Source organism: Rhinolophus ferrumequinum, chromosome 12 (assembly GCF_004115265.2).
Source record: "Rhinolophus ferrumequinum isolate MPI-CBG mRhiFer1 chromosome 12, mRhiFer1_v1.p, whole genome shotgun sequence".
NCBI classification, from domain to species: Eukaryota; Metazoa; Chordata; class Mammalia; order Chiroptera; family Rhinolophidae; genus Rhinolophus; species Rhinolophus ferrumequinum.
The window spans coordinates 15,875,817-15,898,384 of record NC_046295.1 but is presented as its reverse complement, the minus strand read 5'-3'; positions in this window follow the sequence as shown (position 1 = coordinate 15,898,384).

Below are 22,568 nucleotides of genomic sequence, written 5' to 3'. Positions count from 1 at the left end.
TTAATCACCTACAAACCGGTTTTATGATAGTTTCTCTCAAACTTGGTTACACATTAGCATCACTTGAGGGGCTTTTCAAAAATACTAATGCTGGAGTTCTATGCATGACCGATATCGTCGTGGTCTCTGGGCATGACCACAGGTATGAATATTTCTTAAAAAGCAGGTATTTTTATTTTGAGACCAAAAAAGAGAAATTCTGCCCTATGGTGGTGATGTGTCATTAGAGGGGTTTGGAAAAAAACCCTGCCTCTTTATTGTTTTGCTGTTATAATTTATATTGACATGAGCCAAAAAAAGGTAAAGGGTTGATCTCAGTATCCAGGTGGATCATGCATAAAGGAAACTACATGCTGCTGTCACAAGTAAATATTCCTAGAAATTGATATATTTTACCTGGTGTGTCACTTATTTTTACTCCCCCCGTGGTAGACCATGTAGTAGACCTAACTGCTTATGCAAGAGAACAAGGTGTTCTGATGAGAGAGAAAGCCAGTGTATTCATGTTTTCATGTGCAGTTAACTACTTTGCAAATGTCGTAGCAATCCCAAACCAAAACGAATGCATGCGCATATGGGGATGTCCTGAGTGGTTTGCCCATATGATCTCCATTACAGTCCTGCCTGTGAACTAATTTGCATATTTTCCTCATTTTTGTATTTATTGGTGTAGATGCTTGAGAGCAAAAACCATAGGTTTTATAAAATGTATGAATTAAAGCTACAGACAAATGTAGTGTAAAACTTTAAGTGACTATGTGTAATTAGCTTAATATTTATATTCCTGGAGGTGTTTTTTTTCATCTGTAAAGTATGGGTTATGACCTCTACTGGTAATATAGTGATTAAATTAAGTACTATCTGTAATTCATTTAACATAGTGCTTCACAGAGTAGATGATTAAAAAACGTCAGTGTTCTCCTGTTCTCCCTTCCCTTCCACACTTTTTTTCATTTCCAAGAAAGTTTTCAGACAGTTTATGATGGAAATCTACTGCCAATAAAGTAGACAAATATAAATTCAAATACAATTTATGAAGCACCTATACTTGTCATAAGATTTCAATTATGTGAGTTAATCTTACATACAATTCAGAGCTTCCTGGTAACCAGGACAAAAATAGAAAACAAACTTTGCTTTTATTAATAGTAAGAGGATGAAAATCAGTTCTACAGAAAACATTTTTTTTTCCCCCTTCTAAAAGGATATCACTCAAGGTCTTTTTTACAGGGAACATTGAATAATGTAAATGGATAATGCCTTCAAATATGATTTTATAGCTGATGCAGAAGCCATCTGCATATGGCTGTTCCTTGCATCAACCCTCAATAAAACCCAAGGGCATGACTTTTAAGGGTATCAACTTGATCATTATTACATTTTTATGGATGACTCAAATATCCTTCTCCATTGTTGTACAAGAGGAAAGTCAAATGAGATCATCTGGCTTAGGGTATAACTCAAAACTCAAAATATTTCTCAATTATAGAATAGAATTTTTCCCACTCTTAGACATCTTCTGACACTCTTTTGTGTATATATCTGTATACTTTATCTCTCATACGTTTCAGAAAATAAAAACAGAGCACGCTATAATATTATAGTACAACTAAAATGTATTTGTGCTCCATAGTCCATGATACCATGTAACAGAAACAATAATGACCTTGGTCCAGAAAAACAACCAGTTATGCACTGTACTAAATTACAGATGTTCTAAAATTGCATTTCATAAAAAGAAATGAAGAATAGCAAAGTAAATAAAGTAATTTCTTAATGTTTGTTTTAACTTGAAATGAATCTATAAATATGTAAACTTTCAGAAAATGTAACTGATTCTTAGTAAGTTGTCACTGGGAGAAGGTAGTGAGGTGAGAAACATTTCCCTTTACTTGCTTTATGAAAAATCTTTATTTTTGTATACTTGTAAAATATTCTTTCCTGGTTACATTTGTCTAGTTGTGGAATGTATGGTATTTATAAATGTGACACTATAAACTGTAACAAAGGCATTTGGAATCTGTGCTCATCCATATAGAATGGCAAGTATTAGAAAGATAGTAAATAGAAAACTCAGGTATAGTGTCAGGACAGTGTAAAACATTTGGATTATCTGAAGTATCAACTCAATAATTCAAATTTTCCATTATTTTATTTTATAGTAAAGCTGAAAGAAAAATAGATAAATCACTCAAATTATGAATAAATTATGAATTTCTCAAAATATGGAATTCCTCAATAATTTCTACAATTTCTTTGAGGGAGGCCACATGACTAGTTAGTGGCAGAATCAAGAATTCAATTTTTTTGTTTTCTCCTTGTTTATTACCCCAGAAGTCTTAAATGTGATGGATTGGTATCATGGAGACACTGTTTCTAGATAATCATATCTAAAATGTTGCTTTCATATCTGAGGATTTGATTTCTTTTAAATTGTAGGGAGGAGAATTAGACTTTGCTTTAGATTTTTGTTCAAAGATTCTACAATTCAAAGTAAGTACCTGAATAACACAAATATTGGATGGCACATATATAAATACCTCTGCATTGTACTTGCACACACTCTTGCAATCCCTGTCCCACTGAGAGAACAGCTACAGGAGTTGTCACCCTGCCTAGTACAATCATCCACTGGAAACATTGTGCTCACAGTTAGAACATTTCCAAAGCTCTGTGATAAGTTCCTGTAGTCACTGTCTTTACTTGAGAAAGAAAGCTGATAACAACCTCTTGCTCCATCTCAAACACGAGAAGATGTATTACTAGTATTCCAAGATTGAATTCAGAAGGCTGGATTTCATATTTGAAGCTTTGAACAATGCTGCATACTCCTGTGAAACGAGACAAAAGTCACACAGCCTCCCTAAGCATCCGTTGTCTATCTGTAAAATGGAGTATTATAACCTATCTGATAAAGTTGTTACCAAGATAAAATATGAACTAAAGTGTTTAGTGAATTAAATGTCTCACAGACATCAATACATCAATTGTCATTGTTAGACAACAATTATAAATGTTTTAGTTCTATATTATTAGAATTGTAAAGGAGATAAATGTGCCTTTTTAAAAAAATAAATATTAATGGACTTGCAAGGTAAATTAACTTCAAAGGGAATCAGGGAATTTTAGAATGAAAAGAGCTCTTGGAATTATCTAGACTCTTGGATTCTAACAATGAAAAAGTACCTTAAAAGTGTCCTAGTCCAACTGCCATTTACCATTTTAATACTCAAGAAAATATCCTGACAAAGTGATTAAATTATCCTATGTATGAAGATTTCCACAAGTAGAGAAACACTACTTACAACATCGTCTTCACCCCTGAAACTGTAGACAGATTTAAATATTATTAATATTAAACATGCTTCCGTATATTGAAACTGACATCTGACCACCCTGATCATTAGCAATTGACATTCTATGTTTATTTTTATTAAAAAACATATTTTGTGACTATCCATGAAAAATATGTACATTTTAAAAACTGTATTTCAGGGTGTCCGGTTAGCTCAGGTGGTTAGAGCTCGGTGCTCCTAACACCAATGTTGCCGGTTCGATTTCTACATGGGCCACTGTGAGCTGTGCCCTCCTTAAAAATACATAAATAGATAGATAAATAAATAAATAGATAAATAAATAAATAAAAGTCCCCAGATAAAAAATGTATCTCATCTTTTGAAGAAAGTCATTGTTAATATTTTCATCTCATTGTTTTTATGAACTTTTATTTTTGTTTAGATGGTACATAATCGTAGAATTTTTTTTTTCTCAGTTAACATGAATTGTATTAAGGATTTTATCATGTGGAAAAAAATTACATGATTTTAATGACCAGATAATTTTTCATTGTATGAATTTGTTCTATTGCTGTACTACAAATTGTTCATTTTTGTTGTCATCACCTCATTAGGAATATATTATGTATATGAATATCTATTGTATAAATTATAATTTTAGAATAGTCTCTAAGATTTGTAACTAATGGATCAAAGCTATGATTAGTTTTAGGGCTCTTGATTTATATATTAACTAATTGCTTTCAACAAACGTTGTGGCAATTTTGCCAGTGTGTGGGAATGATTGTACCACTGCCATCTAGACACATTTACTTATTACTTTTATAGAGAAATGATTATTGTTTACTGCAGAACATTTAATTCCAAATCACAATTTTCCTTAAAAATTAACTTGTGCTTACACTTTTTTGTAAAATTAGAAAAATAATTACTTGTCAGTAATAGCCAAGTCTACCGCCCTAATTTTAACAACTAAAGAATTAGAAATGCAAAGAGGTTAAATTATTTACTGTCTTAAAGCTGGGTAGATGCAGAACCAGGATTAAAATTTAGACCTGTTCATTCCTCAGCCATTGTAACTAAAGAAAAATGTTCTGAATGACAATTCGATTTATGAACAAATATTTGTAACTCAACATATTCTATCCATTTTATCTCAAGTGCGTATAGTAAAAGTGTTTGAATGGTTTAGCATTATTTGAACAAAAGAACATGATGAAGAGCATGGAAAAATTGCTCTAATGAAAATGTGTAGATTGGTTAAATATTAACAGAGCAGTTTAAATATGCATACAATATTGGAATAATGAAGATAATTGGGAGGAAGTGAATATTTTGTATACACAAGGGAAAACAAATAAATAATGACCTAAAGAATCTGTAGCCTAGAGGTGATGCATGTGCATTCAAGTCACATGTATTACGATTCTGTTATTTGATAAGATAATTTGCAAAATATCATAAATACATTGTCATAGAAATAGTATTATAATAGTACCTACATAAACATATTACAAAATTATTTTTACATTTATATAGTGAGTTTTAATTTGCAGTATATAATATGATATTCATCATGTTATATATGTATCGTCACTTGATTCTCCAAACAACCCTTCTATGTACCTGTTATGCAAATGACTATATTGAAACTCAGGCAGGATAGACGGCTACACGAGCATGGTATCTTTTCAATCAGTGAGAGATTCAGAGATGGAGAAAATCTTTTACTCCATTGTAAGATCAATCTCATTTTCTTCTATTTTAGGAAATGCTTCCTGCTGTTCTTGACTCCAGTGGCTTAGCATAAAAGATTATTAGCTGACTCAAGCTGTCATTTTCCTTAAAGTCTTCCAAGTACGAGGCTTGCCATCCATTTAGATATGTTAAAGTATCAGGATGAAAGTTTATTTTATAACATGCTCATCACAAATGTATTGAGCACCTACTTTATGTGTGGCACTCCCTCCAGGAATTGTTAAGAAAATGACAAATGATGTTGAAAATATAAATCCTACTCAAATAACTGATCGGCATATTAATAAATAAGAACATTGAACTTGTTATAGGAATTTGGGGCTTTATACTTAGCTTTGTTTATAACTAGTTAACTGACTAGTTATTTTACTTCTATGAGCCTTTATATATAGTTTTACTGTATATCTACCATCTATACCAGGGGTGTCAAAACTGCGGCCCGCGGGCCAACTGTGGTCTGCAATCCATTGTTAATTGGCCCACAGCAAATTCCAAAAATATATTTAGTTTACTTAAATAAACCAGGTGAGGCAACACGTACTTCACCTCGAGTGAGTGGCCCGGCTGTTGGTGTATTTTACTGCATGTGGCCCTTGGTGAAAAACGTTGAAAAAAGTTTGGACACCCCTGATCTATACCATGTATAATATACATGTATATGTATATATTTGTATTGTATTTGGTATCTATATTACATTGCTATATAATTAAATGTTATATAATGCATATATTTACTTATACATTTACATATATATAACTAGTTATAATATATAATTTTACATAATTGTAGATTGTATGTAATATATATTATATCTCATATTAAATATATAGTAGTTGTATGTATTATATGCAGTATATATACATTATAAATTACATAAAGTATTATATATATGTATATATTTTTGTAGCTACAGCTGTATTTTCTATACTATCTGTAGTATACTATCTGTATAATTACTATCTGTAGAATGGCTAAGATAGTAATAAAGTAAATATTAGATGTTTTATTAACTTCTATAGAGTAGATAGTAAGAATTTCAGGACTAGTGTTAGGGAGAGGAGAGGGCATGCTTTTCAGTATCAATCAGTATCAGGTTGGTTATTAATACATTACCTAGTTAATACATCCAACAACATATACTGGTCACCAGTTATGCACAGGTACTGGATCTGTAAGATTCAGTTCTTCAGTTTAAGAAATTAACCATCCCGTGGGAGTGGCTGATACCACAAAAGGTATCACTGCTGTTTCACTCTAATAATAGTATTAACATATAGTAAATGCCTAGAGCTCATGGTGGGAGTGGGCACATTACATTATGAAGATTTAAACTTTATTAACATACTCTGTTTCCCAGAAAATAAGACCTAGCCGGACAGTCAGCTCTAAGGCGTCTTTTGAAGCAAAAATTAATATAAGACCCAGTATTATATTGTATTATATTATATTATATTATATTATATTATATTATATTACTAGGTCTTACATTATTGTAAAATAAGATCTGGTCTTACATTAATTTTTGTTCCAAAAGACGCATTAGAGCTGATTGTCCGGCTAGGTCTTCTTTTTAGGGAAACAGTATTAGAGGTGTGTTCGGGCATGAGAATGGCCAGAGGATTTAGAAGAAAAACCACCATAGAGGGGGTCAGGAGGGAAAACACTTAAGTGCAAAGAAAATGTGGTTCACCTGAAAGGGACAGGAAGCACTGAACTCTAGGGAGAAGGTGGTTTCCCTGGTGACTCAACCACCCAATGCAGCAGATAGGTCAAGAAGGTCTGAACATTTGCATTGGATTTGACCAAAAGCTAGTCATAGTTCAATTTAAAAACACACAGCTTAAATCTAGAGTATCCTAGTTCTATAACTTACAAGTCATGAGACCTTGAGCAGCAAGTTAGTTAATTAAAACCTTAATTCTTGTCATCTTCCCTCATTCCCTCATCTATAAATTAAGATTGTGAGTGTGTGTGTGTGTGTGTGTGTGTGTGTGAAAGACAAAAAGAGAGAGAGAGAGAGAGAGAGAGAGAGAGAGAGAGAGAGAGAGAGAGAGAGAATGAATGAGGAGAGAAGAGGGAGGTGGTTAGTGCTCAATTGAGTTGGTATGAATCTGCCCTCTTACACTTATGAACTAATATATTCTTTCTATATTGTTCCAGAATTCAAAAAGTTCTGGCATTTTTTAGATCTGGCCTGAGAAGACCTACTACTGACCTATGCTAAGAGTATCCTCCATATACAACTAAGGAGTTAGCATTTCAAATAAACAGTGAACGGTGAGATTCACTTTTCGATCCCTTTTTATTTCTCTCTTTTTCTTCAGCATTGGGATCACTTACAGGCTTCTATCATCTTGCATTCTGCCTTTGATTCCAAATGCTTCATTTTGGCTTTCTCTTCGCTGACATGCAATAATTAGGTAACGTGGGATTCATCTGGTATATTGAGGTCAAAACAGGGATTATTCCAAGTGTTATCATTGGTATTAAGGTATCGAGTATAGCTCAGTCCTATGCAGAAAAATATTTTAGTGCTCTGAGTGCTGACAACTTGGGAGTGGGAAATTATATGCAATCTCAAAGGCCACAGCTGGCCTAAACAGGATCCCTCCTACGGCTTGGTACATCTCTCTATCTTTGTCATTGCAAGTTATGATGAGAAGGTAGTGGAAGTGGTGGGTACTAAAACTGGAAAAGAACCAAGAAATAAACAAAAAAGAAGGAATTTTTGGTGACGTGTAAATTCTGTTTATAGTGTATCCCATGACTCTAAATAGGATTTGCTTGTGTCTCGCCCATATGGTGGTCCAGGCAAACTGATGTGAAAAATATGAATAAAATTTCACAGCCTACTCTAGTGAAACTGATCCTAAATGCCTCTGGGATCCTATAGAGTCATGGTTGTTTACAAAGGATATCTTAGCACTGTAATAAAGGTGACCTCTTGTCTGTGTGATGCATTTTGTATGATGATGAACGTGACAAAAGTGAATAACTAGAGGACAGCAGAGCATCTTTTCCTTAAGATTAGAATTATAACTAGTGTGATGTGCCCATGTGTTCCTTAAAATATAAAGAAGAAGCCTTTGTAAACCCCCATCCCCAGATTTCCCTGGGAAGGAAGCAGAATTACTATATTTCTATCCCGTATTTGATTTTCCCTCCTGTAATATATATACATCCTGAGTGATTTACTAGGTGTTTTTCTTCTCTTATTTCCAGGACTGTCTGACAGGTGAAGGAGGGAGAGTCTGTCAAAGCATAACATTCAGGAGGTCAGATTAAGACAGAGCAGAATTCTTCTGACAAAGATATATAATGACAAAATGGATTTTCAGTTGTCCCTAGTAGATATCTCTATAATGCAATATATTAGACACTTTTAAAAGAGGTATGGAAGAAGAAATCAGAGACATGGGTAGGAAAGCTATTCTCTAAGAATAACTACCAATTATGAAATATATAGAGATGTAATATGAATTTGTCTTTAAAGAAAATAATTATTATTCATACCACGTCGTGTCTCTGCTGACACACACACACACACACACACACACATATATATGTATGTGTGTGTGTATATATATATATATATATATATATATATATATATTAGCAAAAGGAAATATAATTAAAAGAAAATGGATGAAAAAAGAAAAACTAGATAAAAGATAAGTGAAGATAGGCGAATAGGTGTAGTCAGGTGGGAGCAGGGAATAGACCATAAGATTTAGAGCTTGAGCTAGGTCCCAGATTCCACTCTAAACATTCTTGAGGTCATTGCAAAGACAGTTGCATGATCATGTATAAAATTCATAGAATTCATTACATAAAATCAAACTAATCATTCAACCGAAGCACAACCATTTTGAATATTGGTATACAAATTTCTTTCTAACTTGAGTCTACGTTAAAGTGACAGGTCATGTTCTCAGTAGCATATCCTTAGTGTAAATACAGTACAGCAACCCATTTTGTCAGAATATTCCATAAAATGTATCACAAAAGCCAACTGCATGATGCCAGTTTTTAATGCAGTAGTTGCAGCACTTGCTTTGGATTTGGAGAGAAAAAGTCTCAGTGAGTGTTTTTCTTGGGAAAGGTACTTTTATCTCTTTGAGTTTTAGTCTCTCATCTGTTAAAATAAAAGAAAGGATAAGTATGTCTCTTGATACATAGATAGTCTAACTAGTTTCAAGCATGTAGAATGTGTCAAATAAAGGTCAGTTTCCTTCCCCATGAAGTTCTCTGTAAAATTCTACTACACTATAGCATTGCAATAGCATGGTCAAAAAAATGATTTTTTGTGACCCATTGGTCTTCCTAGGGTTACCAGATTATTAGTGTACATGGACTGCCTTTTGCAATGACTACCTCCCCGTGCATTTCCAGCACTCAATCGTGCTGAACTCCAGGATTGAAGGACCTTCTGAGGCCTCCTTACTTTTATTCTATGCAAAGAGCTTGGCAACCATGGAAACAGTCCTGACTGCTCATTTTGCACATTTCTCTCCCAGTGTGTTAATCAGCCACAGCAAGAAGATAGCATCAAATACCCCATTTGTGCTCACTATAAAAAAGGAAACTACTCTAGCTTCTTCTTACAACCTTTACAGCAATCTTAAAGAGAAAGGTGACAGAACATGTGATATATTTTTTTATTGATTCAACATTTCTTAGACAAAGAGACAGTACTGAAATTCAGAGAGCCTGTTGGGAGACTGCACAAATTCCAGCTGAAATGGTGGGTGTTTTGTTTATTTCGTCTAAAAGGGCTATTTAGTATGGTTTCACATAGTGGGATCCAGCTTTACTTTTCATTCCCTGGCAGGTGAATACGGTAATGGACTGTCTATAATAATACCGAAAGAGAAGATAATAATATTGAACACCACAGTAAAATATGGTTCAAGGTGGGAAGTAGGAACCAAAGAGAGGACCGCAAGTGACTGAAGGGAAACAAAGCAAAAGCCCTTAAAATAAAAGTGGTTGAAACCAAATAGTCAACAATAAATTGTCCTTCTCTGCTGTAACCATCTCCTAAGTTTTGTGGTAATAATTTTCTTGTTTTCTTTATAAATGTGTGCATTTTTAAACACATAATGTGTTTTTCCTGAGGTACACGCTTATATGAATGGAATTACGCTGTGTTTTGTGCCTATGTCTTTTGTTTAATACTATGTTTTTAAAATTTGTTTATGTGTCAGTAGCAGTTGGTTCATTTTCATTGTTATATAGTATTCCATTATATGACTACATTGCAATTTATGCATTCATTTTAGTTATGACTACCTGAGTAATTTCCCAATTGGAACTCTTATGAATAATGCTGCTCTGAGCAAATTTGCCCGTCGACAACAATCACAAATTCTTGAGAGGGTATATGTATCCAGAACTTGAATTACTGGGACATAAGATATGTGCATCTTCAAATTAAAGAGCTATTGCCAAATTATTTTCCAAAGTGATTTACTAATTTGCACTCACTCTAGTAATGCATAAGAATTCTGGCTTCATACACTCACTAGTAGTACTGTGGTGGAGCTTAATGTTATTGGGTGGAAGAAGGTTCACACTGGACCAACTCAACTTTAGTCTCCAAGGAGTGGGTCATATAAATGCTTTTAAAAACATGTAAGGTGTACTAATCACCAGTCTATAGAGATAAAATGTAAAAATCACAATTCTTAGTCTTACATTGCCATGCCTACTTCTTCCTGTCAATGGGGGAGGGGGGTGGCAGTATATATATATATAGCTTCATTTGTTTAGTGTTTTTGAAGCATATTAAGAAGCATTCGTTTTATACATTTAAAGAAAATCAAAATTCCATTCTTCCTAAATGAGAGAAGTATATAAACCCTTTGCGGAGACATACTATTTAAATATTTTACAATCAAAGCCTTAAATGTAAAATTTTACTCTTCTATTCGTAATAAAATCTGGGGAGAAAAATCAGGGTTATTTCTGTTTTACTTTATTTTATAAAGCAATAAATAACAATAAATAAAGTTGGAAATGTATGAAATTTAAAAAAACAGAAACAGTATTACAGATTTACTGGCTGCATATTGTTTCTTAGCTTCAGGAATAGGGCAAATATAATGAAGGAGATCATTTACTAATGTGTCTGGCTCAATTCATGCCTGGGCTCAGGCACTCCTGGACACAAACGCCATATTGATTAGCTCAACTTCCCTGGTAGCAGAACATGGCTGGCTGCTGCTGCCCTGCCTTTATTCACAGCATCTGCTGGCATCCTGCACAACAAGTCTGATGATTTTCCTTTTGTTATTTTGTTTTCTGTGAGGTCAGCAAAATAGTCCTGTTGTCAAAATCTCTATTGGAACTCCGGGATACAAAACAGAGAAATGGACTTCTTTGAACATGAGGGCGATGCTGTTTGGGGGACCACCACCTCTTTCATTGACTGGTTGATTTACTACATTGTAAGGGAAAGTGCTGTACAGGCAACTGCAATTTGAAAAGCAGCCTTTTATCCATCAGCAAAACCTGAGAACACTTAAACACCTTCACAGGGCACTCCCTGAGCTCAGGGAATTCAAGGAGAAATTTCCAGATTCACAGAAATTTTGTTGTCTTTAGTCCCCAGGGTTCCCATCTAAGAAAGTAATGGCCAAAGATGTTGGTGTGCTGCATAGGACTGGAGAATATATATATATATATATATATATATATATATATATATATATTTTTTTTTTTTTTTTTGTTAGACTTTTCACATAGGGCTTTCTGAAAAATAAACAAGACTCTGCCTCCTGCCTTTGTGGATGCATGCCCTTCATGAATTTATTCTAGTCTAAGATCTATAAAAAAACTTTAATTAACCAGTTGTCCATATATATGAAAATTTTTTATAACAAATACTTTTTCTTAGCTATATGAACGGGTTTTTTGTAACCAGGATTTTAAAAAATAATTACTTCACCAATTTTTGTAAGATGAGTAACATGCAAAGAAATATACTGATATCAGGTATCTTAAAAAAAAAGTTCTATTCATATCTATTCATATACTGAGGTCAGTTCTGTCTTCTGTAGTTATGCAACTTCTAGTCCTATCAAGCAATTCTGTTTTGCAACCTCTAGTCCTATCAGGCAGTTCAGAGACCACTTAAGGTTGACTTACTAATACCATGTCTAATTGAATATAGAAAATGGAGAAGACTTTCTTTAGCCTGGAAAATAGCTGCTTTCAAACCCATATTCATTCAACATGCAAAATCTGTATTTTTAGGGCCTATTGTACTGCAGAGAGTTAGCAACTAGGATTGCCCTTAAATTGAGGACGAGGATCAAAGATTAAGAATTATAAAAAGAAATATTGTGTCTCAATGTAAAAATGAAATGTCTAATGGCAAAATGGAAAGAAAAGGGACATTGAGCCTAAAAATGTTGCTTTTATTTTACTTTATCAGCTGAGTGGTATTTTTTAAGGTATTTGAATGCTTGTTTTTTCATTATTTTACCTCAAAATGCTTTTGGGAGAACTAACTACTTTGGTGCTTTTTAAATGTCTACTTCATATTTAATACAAATTGTTATTATTATATTATATGATAATACACTATTATGTAATGGGTATTCTTAACTTTATATAACATTATAATGAAATACAAAGTAAACTATTATACATTGCATAATCAATATTATACAACATATATAAACATGTATAATTATATATGCATACATATGGTATATACATTTTATATAATAGATTAAATTATGCATTGTAGTAATATTACTTATATTCTATAATATATTATTTATATAAATACATTTTACACACACACACACACACAGATCAGACACTCCATGAGCAAAAAATCAATATATCACTAGAAATGCAAGCAGAAACTTGATTCATATTTGTCAAAGATTTTATTAGGATCTTAGGAAATTTGTTATGCTGCCACTGACTATGATAATTTAATAGTTGTGGGAAACTATGAGTTTAGAGGAAAAGAGTGAAATATATGTATAATGGAGAGGTTTAATATAAGCTCTCAGGTCAGTAGCTTGAGGATAATATACAGGTTCCACCATGTCATAATTGTGGACCATGGACATAGTACTTCACATCTCTAAGCCTCAGTTGCCGCATCTGTAAAATGGGGGTCCACTAAAGTACCTACTTAACATGATGTTGTAATGATCAAAGACAAAATGAATTTTGATCACTCAGGAATTAATTGCTCAGAGTTGTTAGAAACTAACTCATGAAATTTTCTGGACTGTTAAAGGACCAATCTTTAATGCTATATAACCGGGGATAATGAAACCAGGACCAGGACCAGTCGAGCTAGGGAAAAACAAAACATTCATGAGAATTGTCACATAATAATAATTTACATCTATGATATAATGGACTGGGTGCTAGAAATTCTACTATAGAGAAACCATATATTTTTTTCATATATAGCAGTTATCAAATACTTTCAACATGCAATATTTTTTAATTTCCCTAATAGTTCTAAGATAGATATTATTATTCCTATATGAACAAAAGGAAATAGAACCCCAAAGAGGAAGAGCATTTCATGCAAGTTTTCTCATGTTAGTAACTGAAGTGAGATTTCACATATACCAATAATAAGATGTTAAGTGGAAATATAACTCATTGTAGATTTCACAATCAGGTGTGAATATACCATTCATTCACTTCATTACTCAATATTTGTCATACTATATATTAAGCATTTTGAAAAGTAGAAGAAATACAACCATATATAATAAGTATCTCTCCATCTTCTAAGACTACTGGGACAATTAAATTTATATTCTGAATTACTCTCACCTCTTTAGGCATACCCTTTCACAAGAAGATTCTCTAAATGTACCTTTTAAAAAATATCATGTCATTCACTAACTTTATATTATATATATAATATATATGTTATATATAATATATGTATATTATATATGATATAATACATATATGTAATAGATAAATAGATAGATAAATAGGTAGATAGATAGCTAGCTAGCTAGATATATTGGTCGGACAATGACGTTCACGAGCTTTCCACCATGTAAGTGCATGGTAGAAAGTTCACAAACTTAATTGTCCGAGCTGTGTGTGTGTGTGTGTGTGTGTGTGTGTATGTGTGTGTGACTCTTTGGCTTCCTCGTTTAAAGTACATCAAGCTGCATGAGCTTAAGAGCTCTCTCTATCTCCTTTACACCTGTATTTTCCAGGTAAATGACAATACAAGATCCTGACTGTTATAAAAACCTTAGAGGCAAAGAGAAGATAGTGTCTGTCCTGGTTCCAGGAGTTTCTCCCAGAAGAAGTGATACATAAGCTGGATTTTGAATGAGAAATAGATAGGAATTGACCAAGTGAAAATGAGTGAGAAAGAATTTACTACGTTTCTTCCGGATATGAAGGATTAGGGAAAGTCCTTGAAAACAGATGAAAGAGAAGTTACTGAAAAGGAGGAGGGTGTGAAAGGATATCCACAAGTCAGAGCCTTATTTTTCCTTCCTTCTGAATTTAGCCAACTGCTGATTCTTTGTAAAACAATCTTGGAGATGGAGGGCATGGAGTTTGGTGGTGTCAGGTGTTTCTGCCGGCCCAGACTGCTAACTGCCAAGGGTGAGGTCCTGCATGAGAGAATTATAAACAGGCAGAGGGCAGAGCGGGATCCTGCTATCTTATTGCCAGGGGTGTTGATTTTACTCATTTGGAATAAAAGTTCTGCTTTGCTTGGAGCAATGCTTAATCCACAATAATTTTTATTAGGCTTCTGTTATTCACTTTTGGTTGCCACTCTATAATAACAACATAGATAAACTTCTTAAAGCGAGTAACAAGATAGTCACTCCTTTTTAAAAAAGTGTTTATTATTAGAAATGAAACATGGAGAAATGAATTTGCTATATCCAACTGTAACATGCTAGAGAAAGAAACTGAGTAGAATCTGGATATAAGGAGGTGAAGAAAAACCAGGAAACTATTACCAGTACTTATTTTGCTTTCTAGAAATTGTTACATTCATGTAGGCAAAAGGAATCTTCCTTTTTAAGGCCTTGAGTTTTTTGTTTTGTTTTCTTTTCTTTTCCTTTTCTGTTCCAGAGTTGAACTTTAAATTTGCATTACAAAGTCTGTAATTGGAAGTCGAACTTGCAAATAAGAGCTGCTTTCCGCTTTAATTTCCATGAAAACTAAGAATCACTCTGTGGAAATACAGTCTGCGGAGATTTCTTAAAATGTATACATGGTAATTTAGGCTTACAATACTTTTGTGCACAGTTTGTAAGATACTCATAAACGGAAAATAAAATATTTAAAACTGATTTTTCATAAAGTTATAGGCACATTCCCCATTGACTCATGGACTATTCTAGCTGGAGCACATTCAAGATTATGAAATTCCAATCCTTCAGTGACAGGAGAGAACGTGGAGTACAGCAAGGTGAAGTAAGTTTGAGGGGTAGGGTTGAAGTGAGTGATTTGTGGTAAAACTCAGGGCTCTGGTACATGATGACCTTGTAGACTATATCCACTCATATACGTTGTCTGGACGAAGGTGCCTGTGCAAATTCTTTGCTAAATGATACAAAAAAGCCCAGATTTTTTGTCCAGTGATCTGTTCCTTATAATCACTTTACCTCATTTCTGCATAAAATAATAAATATAACTATTTCTTTCTTACAGGGTTGTTGTGAGAATTAAATGATATAATGTAGGTAAAGTGTGCATCCTAGAGGGTCAGCACATGCATCAGCACATGCATCTATTATTTAAAGAATGATATACTTTGGTGTTGGTCTTCATCATCATTATGTAAATTAACTTATATTTTATAGTTAACTACCATATGTGTGTGTGTATGTGTGTGTGTGTGTGTGTGTGTGTATTCCTTTATGACCCACTTATGTATCCTAGTCCAAAAGAATATTCAAATAAAGGTATCAACCACAAAATTAATTAATCCCTAACCAAGGGAGGGAATTACAGAACAAGAGTGTGAAGGAAAACAGTACCTGAGAGGTTGTGATCGAGTTCTTCAGTGGTTTTTGAGGAACATGGAGCAGATGATTAGACAAGCAAAATGGCAAGGCTCAGGAGATTTCCTATTTCTCTTGTACTGTCAGAATAAATGACTTCATGGCTTTGGTGCAAATATTTAAGAACACACAACACATTGATGTGTGAGTGGAATTTCCCAAGCATTTTCTTTTCACTACTCTTAATAAATTGCTGTCATAATTATTTTGCCTTTATTAAGTTATTGGGTGACATTGGTTAGTAAAATTATACAGGTTTCAAGTGTGCATTTCTATAATACATTATCTATAGTTGGTAACGTGGTTGAGCAGTCTAAGGTGCTGGATTAAAGCTGTAATGATTTCATTCATTTTTGTTTGTTCTCCTCCAAAGACTTAAAAAAAAAAATCCTCAAAGTAAGTCTAATCCTCTAAATCACCATGCAAAATATGTAAAGTTGCAATTATTTCATTAAAATTCTAATTCAATTAAAAAGAAAATCAACAACAAACTGAAACATACAGTGACTACTGATGGGAAAAGTGAAGGTAGTTATTAAACCCTTAATGGTGTGTTGGGAAAGGGCGGGGGGCCGGGGGGAGGACATGATGTGAAGCAGACAAAAAGAGACTAGAATCAAAAAGAATGTCCTAAAGAACTAAACAAAACAACAAAATCCCCTTTGTCTAGCCGTCATGGTTTGCATTTGGATAATGTTTGCAACATTTTCAAAGCCCTTTTTCATCTGCCATTTCACTTTATACTGCTATGGACCTCTCTGGCTTCATTATCATCATTTTCTGTAGCTAAAGGAGTTTAAGAGTCAAGTATAAAGTTGTTTGGGGGATTGTTGGAAAAATCAAAACTAGGATTCAGTAGTGTTTTTTTTGTTTGTTTTTTTTTTTTTTTTTTTCCTGCTTTAAAATTTGCCACATATAATCTCAGAGTATAGTTGGGTCTAGAGATACCAGCTTCTCATCCAAGTCCAGAGTTATTTTGAATAGTTTTTATTAAGAAGAAAAAAGAGTGAGAAACACAGATTTCTCTAGAAAAAGAAGAAATTAGAAAATTGTGGTCCATGACAATTGTGACCCTAGGGGAGCATGGCTAGGAGAATGAAGGATGTCTTTGTGAGAAGAAAAAGCCATCTTTTCTTCCAGGTAGACATGACCTAGAGTCTGAAATCAAGGCTTCCACTTTGGCTTTCAGTTGCTAACAACCCTTGGCTGAATTTTGTGCAATGCACAGCCACATTCAATGGGCTCATTCAATTCTACTTTACCTTCCTTTTTTTTTTTTTTTTTTTTTTTTTTTTTTAAATTCCCAATTAGGCTTCAGGGAAAGGAAAACAAACACAAAACTCTAAGGCTAGTATAAGAGTAGAGTGATCACAGAAAAGTCACTGTTGTCTGATTTTCTTGAAACTGAAAGATTTCAGTAAATTAAAGATTTAGAACTCCATTATTCTGGATTGAGATCATGCTTTTGTGATCTTTGCCAGATGAGGCCCAGGAGTAGAATACAGCTTGCTTCTGGTTCTTTTTCAAGGGTTAAGCCCACCAGTCAACACGGAAGACCACTTGTCCTATAATGTGGTGCACAAAGAAAAGCCTCATCATTCCTAAATATTTCACCAGAGCTTCCTGTGTCACATTAAAGTCATCCTTTTTAAAAATAAAGATGCCTTATCTGGGAAGCAGTGATCCACATGATTTTCTGTTGATGAATGGTGATTCAGAAAAGGTAACGTATAACGATCAGACAACAGCATACGAAAAGACCAGACAATTAAATTTGAGAACTTTCCACCGTGCACTTACATATGTAAGTTACACATGTATGTGCCCGGTGGAAAGTTTGCCAGCTTAATTATCTGACCGTGTATGTAGGCATCACTCAGGTCTATTTTGCTTCCATCTCCTTAAGGCCCTAGTTTTATGAAGAAGTCAAATACAAACAGAACCACATTGTAAAATTAATAACATTAATTTTGAATCACAATTACTAACTTATCCAAGCCTAGTAGTTTAAGACCTAGTAGCCAATGATATTTTGGGATAAAAAGTAATGAGAAATTGCACCGGGACTTGTAAAAAATGGTATTGAAGACTTTATTGAAATCTATTGCAATAGAGGAGATTGAACTCAACTCCATGAAACAAAGTTTTGAAGCATTGGGTGAGGCAGTGGAAAAGTACTAGAGGACATTAGGGAGTAAACCGGTCAGTGGTCTTAGGCCATCAAGGTTTGCTAATTGGAGCTTATCAAAGTTAGTTTCCTTTCCTCCCACAGAGACTGGGAGGTAGAGGGACTATCTTGATGATTATATCTCTTGACAATTATATTTCAAAGGGATAGCTGGCTCCCAGGTCCTTGAGAAAGACATTCATGAGTTGTAGAATTCTTGCATCTGAAAGGGGAGCAAAAGGAAGTATAATTGCAAGTTTTCTAAAGTAACTGTTGTAAGAAAAGGAAATCAGGGACCCATAGTCAGGCAGAAACCTGTCTGAAGTTCTGCCAAGCTGAGAGGACTTAAGATCCTTTTGATCGTCTATGAAGGAGTGCTAGAGAATAAATAAATACATAAAACTCTCGAAAGTAGCCTTGCCTTCAAGATAGGTGGCAGGCACACAGAGTGTTATGAAATTTAAAGTGAGTATCAGCAAACTGTGGACACAGGACAAACATGGCCCCCCACTTTTGTTTCCTCAAAATACTTTAGTCCATATGTCCGAAGAAAAAGAACATGTTTCTACATAATCACAATACCACAATACCATGGTCCCACCCAAGAAATCTAACATCTACATAGTAATATTATTTCTTATGCAGTCCATATTCAGATATCTCCCAGTTGTCTACAAATTATCCTTTAGAAGTGTGGGGTTTTTTAATATATAATTAATTCCTCAAGAATTCAATCAAGGGTCATACATTGCTTTTAGTTATCATTTCTCTTTAGCCTCCTTTAATAGTACTTATGTCCAACACATCTTTTTTGAAAAGTTCAGGTCATTTTTTTTTTTTAGAATATTTTGCAAGCTGGATTTGTCTTATTCTTTACTTTCCTTATTAATACATCTCGGTAAGACCTACCTTTATTATTATTAATTATTATTATTATTATTATATATATATTTTAAACAAAGTTCTAGGGGACACAGCTATTCTCATTAATTTATGTATTGTCTATGTCTATTATTTTTTTCATGCTATGGTGACAGAATTGAGTGGTTTCAATAGAGATAGAATGGCCTACAAACCATAACATAAGTATTTATTATTTAGCACTTTTTAATAAAGTTTTTTGGCTCCTGATTTAAGGATTTCATCTTTGACAGTTCAGAGTTTGAATTTTTGAGTTATCCATATTTAGCTGTGTGACCTTTGGGAAGGCACTTAACCCTTCTGAGCTTTTTCAGTTTTACCTACCTTACCTCATAGGGTTTTTGTGAAAATTAAATATGAAAATGCATCTAGTATGTGCTAATTTTAATTGTCTAGTTGAGTTTGTTAGCAAGGATTAATCCCTAGTAGAGAGATGAAATCCCCAAAGAAGAAATGTGTTTTACTAAAGAGAGAAACAGAGAAATTTATATAAGGCATAAGATGATGCTCAAAAAGACCTATGCTCTGTTAACTGGGGAATTTTGCAGGATATTTAAGGGTCATCCTACATGTGGGTGTGGTATATGTGCCGATATTTTCTTTCTTTCTTTCTTTTTTTAATTAAAATTTATTGTGGTGACAATTGTTAGTAAACTTACATAGGTTTCAGGTGTACAATTCTGTAATACATCATTTATATATCACATTGTATGTTCACCACCCAGAGTCAGTTCTCTTTCCATCACAATATATTTGATCCCTTCAATATTTTCATTGAAGCGTTCTGCTTGTTAAGATATTTTTCACTCTCAGGGATTCTTAAGAGACATGAAACCCCAAAGGAGATCAGATCTTTCTCTAGGACCAGAATGTGAATCTTGATTGTTTTCAGTTCATTAGGGTTATTTCATTCTTTTGGTGATAAACCAACAGGCGGATGTGGTAAAATGAAAATAAAACTGAGCTATTGACTATGTTATTCAACCAATAAATTAACTTAGACTGGAAAATCTCTACCTAAAGGTTTCTTGTTATCTGAGATGATAAAAATTTCTCCTTATTGCCATGTAAATAATTTATATTACTTCTAGATTTAGCCTCCAGAAGAAGGATGTAGTGCATCTTTTTTACTTTATAGCATATTAAAGAACACCAAAAACACTCTAACCTGTTTCAAAAGATCCCTTTGCATTGCACTCCTCTGTCATTAATTTTCCAGATGGAAAACATTGATGTTCTTACATCTTTCTTAACTTTTTCTTCAGATTTCTCCATTATAGTTATCCTAGAATCCATCTGCATTTTCTTAACTTGCTCTTTCTATTTAACTGGCAATTTCTTATTTAGATACAGCATACATAAAAGCACATATCTTAAGTGTTTACCTCAGTGAAATTTTACAAAGTGAACACACCCATGTAAACGGCTCCCAGATCAAAATATAGACATTTCCAGTAATTCTTTAACCTCTCAGTCACTGCTTCCAGCTTATACTCCAGAAATAAGCAACATTCTGACTTCTATCATTATAGATTAGTGTTTTCCTCTCCTTGACTTGATATATGTGGAATTAAATAATAAGTCCTTACCCTTTTGCATCTGGCTTTTGGTACATATTCTGCTATTGTATTATATTTATCAGTATAGTACATTATCTTATTTTGCTTTATGGTATTTGATTCCATTGATATCCCACCAATTTGTTTATCTGTTCCAATGTTTATATGCATTTGAGTTATTTCCAGTTGAAGACTATTATGAACTGTGTTGCCAGTGACATTCTTGTAGATGCCTTTTCAGGATATTTGTACACATTTATGTTAATTTATACTTACGAGTAGAATTGCAGCGTTGTAGAGTATTTGTATGTTCAATTTCAGTAAATACTGTCAATTTTTTAAAATAGTTGTACCAATTTACACTCTCATCACCAGTGTCTGAAAAAAAGTATATAAAAACAGTGCATGAGAATTTGGTTACTCCACGTCTTCATCTACACTTGGTATTGCCAGTATTTTAATTTTTATTCTGCTTATTATATCGTAATATCTCATTGTGGTTTTAATTTCCATTTCCCTAACAGTAACTAATCATGCTGAGTGCCTTTCCACAGACTTATTGGATATCAGAATACCTTCTTTGTGAAATATTTGATCAAAGCTTTGATCACCCATTTTTTAAAAGTTAGATTTTCTGTCTTTTATTGTATTTTTTCACTTTGGAAAGTATAGTTTTATTATAGGTGTAACATTTTACAGTCAAAGATATACCAAACAGTAAAACAACCCAATACAAAGAACGCTTTCACACCATACACCATTTAAACATAAATGAATGATTCTGTTTTTTATTAAATCCATTTAACATTTTGAGTAGAATTTTTATGGATCCCAAGACTGGCTGCCCTTTCTCAAATGATCAACTCTAAGCCCTTTTCTCCAGATTTCCCACCTGAGGCTATCTAGGTTAGTGCCACTCACTGCATGCTCTCAGGGATGTGGATGCTCTTTTAAAAAATAGTACAAAATAATACAGTGGAGCTGACTAGGCCTAGTCATTGAGAAACAGTAGTTAGTACTTTGCTCCTAGGTTATCATCTTTTTTTTTTAAATTTAATAGATTCATTGCTGCTTCTAAGCGCAAAGCATACTTTTATGTTATTACCTGTACGTTTTGCTTCCTGAAATTACTAAAATTTACATAAAAAGAGAGTCTGACATTGAGCATACTACCTCTGTAGTCACTTTATACAACAGAACCCAAATCCACCACATCTATTAAACTACCACTGATTTTCATATTTCCTTCATTCTGTTTTGCCATTCTGTCAAGTAAACTGAGAGCTCAGACTGGCCTTCTAAATACTGCTTAAACGATACGATTAACTCTATACTGTCAATGACTTTATGGCCTGTTGAAATGCAAATCCCTCAAGGCAAGTTAATATATTAAATTTTTATCAGTGTCTCTGTACCTCAGAAAAAGGTGATTTGGGTATTTGATAGACTTCTTAATAAAACTTGTATAATTTTAAGATAAAGTTTTGTTTTTTTGTTTTTTTACTGGCATTATTTTTTAAGATATTCAGTAAAATATAGCTATCATACAATATTATATTAGTTACAGGGGCACAACATTGTATTCAGCATTTATATACCTAAAGCAGTGATCGTCATGATGAGTCCAGCCACCATCTGACACTGCACCAGGCTATCACAATATTTGATTATAGTCCCCATGCTGTACATTATATCCTCATGACTTATTTGTTTTATATCTGGAAATTTGGACCTCTTATTCCCCTTCTCCTTTGCCCCCATTTTAATTTTTCAATTACAGTTGACATTCAATATTATTTTTTATTTCAGGTATACAGTATATAGTTAGACATT